Source organism: Capsicum annuum, chromosome 6 (assembly GCF_002878395.1).
Source record: "Capsicum annuum cultivar UCD-10X-F1 chromosome 6, UCD10Xv1.1, whole genome shotgun sequence".
Lineage (NCBI taxonomy): Eukaryota > Viridiplantae > Streptophyta > Magnoliopsida > Solanales > Solanaceae > Capsicum > Capsicum annuum.
Window position 1 is genome coordinate 22,656,384 of NC_061116.1, and position 6,845 is coordinate 22,663,228.

The following is a 6,845-nucleotide window of genomic DNA, read 5'->3' on the forward strand; positions in this document are numbered from 1 at the left end:
CCTCTAACAACAAAATGTTCACCTTTCTCCGTTGCCAAGTCCTTACTTGAATCTTGAAAAGTAGGTTTAACAACTATCTTTCTGACTTGAGAGATTTTTCAATTTCAATAAGCATCTTCATCCACCTTCACATCTCGATTTACAAAAACTTTCTCAGATTTAATATTGTAGATTCTATAGCCCTTTGAGAGAGAACTATAACCAACCAAAATTTTTTTTTCATCTTTTTCATCAAACTTACTCCGTTTGACAGTTGGTGTATGAGTATAACAGAAAGAACCAAACACCTTTAGATGCCCAATTGATGGTTTTATGCCATTCCAAGCTTCAACTAGTTTCATTCCATCCACAGCCGTTGTTGGCATTCTATTTTGCAGATAAATTGATGTGTTTATCACCTCCTCGCCCAAAAACACTTCGACAACTTTTTATCAAAAACATGCACCTAGCTATCTCAAGAACAAATCAATTTTTTCTTTCAGAAACTTTATTTTGCTGGGGTGTGTAAGTGACTTTAAGTTGATGCTCAATTCCCATATCATCACAAAACAAATGAAATTCACTTGAAGTATACTCCTTCCCATTGTTTGTTAGAAGATTTTTCAACAAGCATCCACTTTGAGTTTCACAAAAAGCTTTAAACTTATTAAAAACAACAAACACTTCAGGCTTTTTCTTAAGAAAATATACCCAGGTCATTCAAGTAAAATCGTCTGTAAAAAAAATAAAATACTTGCTTCCATTAATTGAAGGAGTTTTCCTCAATCCACAAATAGATTTGTAACTTCTCACTTGCTCTCCATGTTGCTGACTTCGGAAAAGGCAATTTGTGTTGCTTTCCTAGTTGACAACTTTCACATACATCTGAACATAACTCAATTTCAAGCAAGTCCTTCACTAAATCATGCTTTTGATCATATTGAATAGATTTCAAGTTATAATAGCCAAATCTTTTGTGCCATAATTTTGAATTCTGCTCACATCTACTACTTTGACAAACTTGCTCAGAATTTGAGTTCTAATTCAAAGGAAAACTTCTTTTTATCATTTCAACCATAATCATTTCTTGGCCGTTAGATTCGAAAACACCACATTTTTTTTATCTTTGAACACTAACATATAATCTTGTTCTAGCATTTGACCAACACTCAATAAATTTTGGTCAAGATTAGGTACCAACAAAACATCTTGAATAAATTTAGTACCTTTCAGAGCTTTAATTGCCATAGTTCCTTTACTAACAATCTCCAACTTGGTTTTATCAGCCAACTTGACACTACCTTTGGCAGATTCCAACTTCATAAAATATTTTTGTTTGCTGGTCATGTATTGAGTGCAACCACTATCCAGAAACCATGTTGTTAGTACGTGCCCTACTGATTTTAATATTATACTCTACTGGTTGCCTATCTATGGAACAAGTAAGCTAATGTAGTTTATAGAAGTAAAACTTGAACACAGTATTTTTATGTGGAAAACACTCAGCTCAAGAAAGGTGTAAAAAACCATGACCTATACCTCTATAGGATTTAACCCCAACTTCACTATTACTCTGAGCCTCAACAATTAACAAATTATAAGACTTCTTGTAAACTAGGAATTAAAACTTCTAACTCCTACTTCTACAAAAACAAAAATTTTCCCAAGATAAGTGTTCTAAAGTCTTTGAGTTTCCCAACTTGAAGACGTTAATCCTAACTCAGTTTATACTTCACTGAGACTAGAGATTACAACTCAATATGACTCAACAACCAACCTATTACACAAAGTCTATGACTCTAAGTAAAGGACCAAGTTGTTCTAATAGCTCCTTCAAGTTGTAGAATTGATTTGCTAAGCCAACTCCTAATTGAGTCCTTTAGTTGATGCACTCTTCTATCTTCAATAGGACTCCCAGGTAGTTTCACTCTTTTGTTGCTTCTGTCTCTCCCTCCTTGATTGAATAGGACCCTTCTCCTTTATCCCTTAGTCTTGTAGGATTCCTTGATCAACTCAACTTCTAGAAGCTGCATTTATCTTCTCCTTAATTGTAGGATTTCAAACAATTCTGAGTTTCCTTGATTATCCACTTATGGCTTAATGCATTCTCAGCCTTGCATCAACTTCAACATGCAGTTCATGTGAGCACCAGTAGCTTCTCTTTATTCACTTGTGTAGAACAACTTGCACAACATGTTTCATTCATATGTCTATCATTAAAACCTCACATTCCCTAAAAAATTTCCCCTTTTTGATGATGACAAACTTAGCAGCACAATATCATTCATACAATCTTGACATACTTAATAAAGGATTTAAATAGAAGATCACAGAATGAAACAAGTTATTCAATTGAGTTATAAGCATTGCATAATATATTCTTCCCCCTTTTGGCATCATAAAAAATCTGGCCCAACAAGTGAAACTATTTAATAATTCATGGCCACTGGGGCTATCACTAAAATAACCAAAACTCAGATCAAGAGAACAGTTATGCATTGAAAAAATAAAAGAAGATCATATTAAGCAAAAAGGTCTATTTCATTCACAAAATAAGATACAATTATCATTAACCAGAAACAATAAAAGGAGAGACAACAGGGACTAAGAAATATAATAAAAATATTCCTAAGTCACTAAGAAGGAGCTAAGTAGATGAGAAAGAGGGGATGAGGGAGGTCAGCTTCCTAATAACATCAACAATCTCAGCTCTCTCATGCTCTAAGGAGTCTATAAGGGAGACAATCTGATCTTGAAGAACTCTCTTTTAATCCTTATGAGCAGCCTGAGCAGCCTCCAGTGCAGCTTGAGCAACCTCCACTTCTGCATGATTTGCTGCCAGTGTATTTCTCAACCTCTGCATAGGGTTATCAGCACTCCTTATAGAAACAGGTAACATCATATGGTTTACACTCCCTATGATATCCTTGGTAGTCTGTGAGGATCATACTTAGACAGACACCCCAAACTTCTCAAACATAGGGGTGAGCCAGAATTCATAAGGGTGGGCATGTCCATTCACTTCCTTGAAGATAACCCTTTGCATATGCTTCAATATGAGTCGAGGAAAGTCAATTTTTACCTCAGTGTCCAATAGTTCCATGAGAATAAGGTCAAGAAAACTAGCCACAGTCCTTCTTTTCTTTCTAGGGATGATCATCTTATGCACTATATCAAAATAGAGTTGGTGGAGTGGAGACATCTCCCTCTTAACAACTCTTTTATGATTGATCAGGTGAGAATTTCTAAAGAACTTACAATATATGTGAAGAGTAGAGGCAAGATTATCAAGAGGTGGCCAAGTGCCCCTGACATAGTTTCCCCAACCTCCAGAAGGGATATGCAAGATTCAAGGAATGCCTGTAACATAAAGATTCCTAGTAACCTTTCAAACAGTGGTAGAAAACATCTCACCAATAGCCACCCCATTAGTATAGAACTCATACACTTCAGGTTTGGCAAACCTCCACTGAAGGTCACCCTGAAGAAATAGGTATGGCCATCCTTGAAACTCTAGTTTACCCAACAAGGTATGTATATCAACACCCCCAAAACCACTAATACCCCTCATCTAGCTAATTTGTACTTTTAAAAGTAAAGATGGTATTCCTCAAGAGTGTCCTGATGTGAGAATAATTCTTGAACCTCAAAATCAGGATCCAACTCAGCAGTAGCATCCAGAGGGGACTCAAAATCAAACGAGTCAGAAGAAACAGGTTTGTTCACCGATTTTTTTGAACGAGTAGAGGACTTCGGAGGAGAAACTTTGGAAGATGTGGAAGCTTTGACAGTAGGGGTAGATTTTGAAGATGAAGACGCTTTTGGGGTAAGCTAAGATAATAGTTTATGAGATAAGGAAGGTTTTGGGACTTTTGCAATGATCTTCTTTTTTTTTTACTGATCAAAGAAGCAGATTAGGAGAAGATGCATAAGGAGGAGTGGGATCAGATATAGCCACACGTTTTTTTTTACTATCTCGAAGTGCTCTGCCAATGAAGCATCTTCCCGTTGTTTTTTTACCTCGAGTGTGAGGAGTATAAGGAGTAAAAAAAATAGGAAAGAGTAGACAGGAACAGTATCATCAACACCGATGAAGATAGAAGAGGGTTTTTTTTTTGGTTTAGATCTGGACCTTCAAGGGATTAGGTCTGCAATAGAAATATTATAAAGATCAATAATCTGAAGAGGGATTGGAGGAGAAAGTGAAGGTTCAGAAGATGGTGAAGGGTTGGAAGAAAATTTGGTAAAAAGGTTTTACAGATTCTTGAACATTGCAGAATCAGATAATTTGATTGAGATTGGAGGAGGAATGAGTGGAGGTAATTTCTATCAGTTTTCAAGAAGAGAGTATTATCAATTACCTCTAGTATGGCCATGCTCCAGTAGAAATTTTGACAAACTCTCATACCAAGATATTAAAGCTTGTTTCAACCCATACAAAGCCTTATCCAGTTTATATACATAATCAGGAAACTCCTTGCTCTCAAATCCTAGAGGTTGTTTAACATATACCTTCTCTTTGAGAATGCCCTTTAAGAATACACTCTTAACATCCATTTGATATAGAATAAACTCCATATAGGTAGAAAATGCAACAAGTAATCTAATAGCTTCAATTCTTGATACAGGAGCAAAAGTATCATAAAAATCTATGCCTTATTCATGATTGTATCCTTGGACCACCAATCTTGCCTTGTTTCTTGTAACTGTTCTATGCTCATCAATTTTAGTTTTGTATACCCACTTAGTCCCAATTACTGTTCAATCTTTTGGAAGAGGAACTAAGTGGCATACTTCCTTCTCTCAAATTGATATAACTCTTCCTGCATGGCTATGATCCAACCAGCATGAAGCAGTGCTTTAGTTACCTTCTTTGGATTAATCTCTGATAAAAATGCCTTGAAGGAATACATACTTCTTAATTTAGACCTTGTAGTGATCCCAGAAGTGAGATCAGTGAGAAAATTCTCAATAGGATGTGATCCTTGATACTTGTAACCTCTTGGGACCAAGCCTAGTGAACTACTAGGATCACTGCTGATGTTCCGAGCAGGGGTAGTTGGTGGCTCATTTCCCCTGCCACTGTGCCTCCAGATTCAGTTCCCCCTATTAAGGTTCCTCCTTATTTGGTAGCTCCAGTCGATGAACCAGGTTGTGTAACCTATTTCTCAGAGTCACTTCCTTCCTGCAGGTTAGTCTTAAGCAGGATTCATCAAAACCTACATGTATGCTTTCTACAACACAATTAGTCCTGATGTTTAGAACCTCATAAGCCTTACTATGAAGGGAATAACCTAAAAAGATTTCTTCATCACTTTTAGCATCAAATTTTCCTAGATTATTCTTTCCATTATTATGTATGAAACATTTACAACCAAAGGTTCTAAAATGAGACATGTTTGACTTTCTTCCTTTTAGTAATTCATAGGGAGTGTTCTCCAACATAGGTCTAATCATGCATCTATTTATGATATATGCTGCAGTACTTATTACTTCATCCCAAAGGTTTTTAGCAATATTTGCTGCAAGCATCATTGTTCTAGCCATATCTTCCAAGGTTCTATTCTTCCTTTCCACCACTCCATTTTGTTGTGGTGTTCTAGAAGCAGAGAAGTTATGATCTATACCATTTATTGAACAAAATTCTAAGAACTTGACATTCTCAAATTCTGTACCATGGTCAGATCTTATAGAGACTAATGAAGTACCGAGTTTCTTTTCAATTTTCTTGATAAAAATTGCAAAGGCATCAAAGGCATCTTCTTTAGAAGCTAGAAAAAAAGTCCAGGTGAACCTGGAATAATCATCAATAATTACAAAAACATACATTTTTCCACTTCTGCTTTGAAATTTCATTGGTGCACACAAGTCCATATGAAACAGGTCAACACACTTCGTAGTGCCAACATGGTTCTTTGACTTAAAAGAAGATCTTACCTACTTCCCCCTTACACAGGCTCTATATAAACTTTCTTCCTTAAAATTGGTCTTAGGTAACCCAATACTATATCTTTGGAGAAAAGTATATTTAGTTATTTCAAACTTGCATGTCCAAGTCTCCTGTTTCAAAGGAGGGGATCATTTTCTATTGCACTTAGACAAGTCAACTCTGGTTTTGGTATTGCCATTATATCAATTTTGTATATATTTCTGTATCTTCTTGTAATGTGTACAATCTCCTTGGTGTCCATCCTCTTGACTTTGACTCCTACAGAAGTGAAAATAACTTTATTACCTTTATCACACAGTTGTGAAATGCTCAACAGGTTGTACTTCAATCTTTCTACAAGATAGATATCTTCCAATTCTCTTAGCTCAGATGAGCCAGTTTTTTCAACTCCAGTAATGATTTCCTTTTTTCCATCACCAAAAGAAACTCCCCCTCCATTGATTTTTGAAAGTGAAAGGAACTTTTTCTTATCACTAGTCATGTGTCTTGAGCAAGAACTTTCCAAGTACCAATGCTTTTTGCTTCATTTCACCTTCTCCTACAAAATAAATCAGTGGTTAGACTTAGGAACCCAAACAAGCTTGGGTCCTATTTTATAAGTAAAAGGATAAATTACATTTCTTCTAGTCTATGCTAGTAACATGTAGTGCAACCTATTTCTCTGACCAGAACCAATTCTTTTCTTTTTGGTCTGAGAAAATTTATTTTCCAGGTTTTGATTGTTTAATCTGCTTTTGGAACCTACTGGACATTCAGTGGTTGGATGTCCAAGGTTGCCACAGATATAACACAAATCTTTAGGATCATCAATACCTTTGTGGAATCCCAAACCTTCCTTTCATTGTGAATTCTTTCACTCAATTTGTGAATAATTCTTAAAGAATTTATCCACCTATTTGCTCTTTCAAGATCAAGT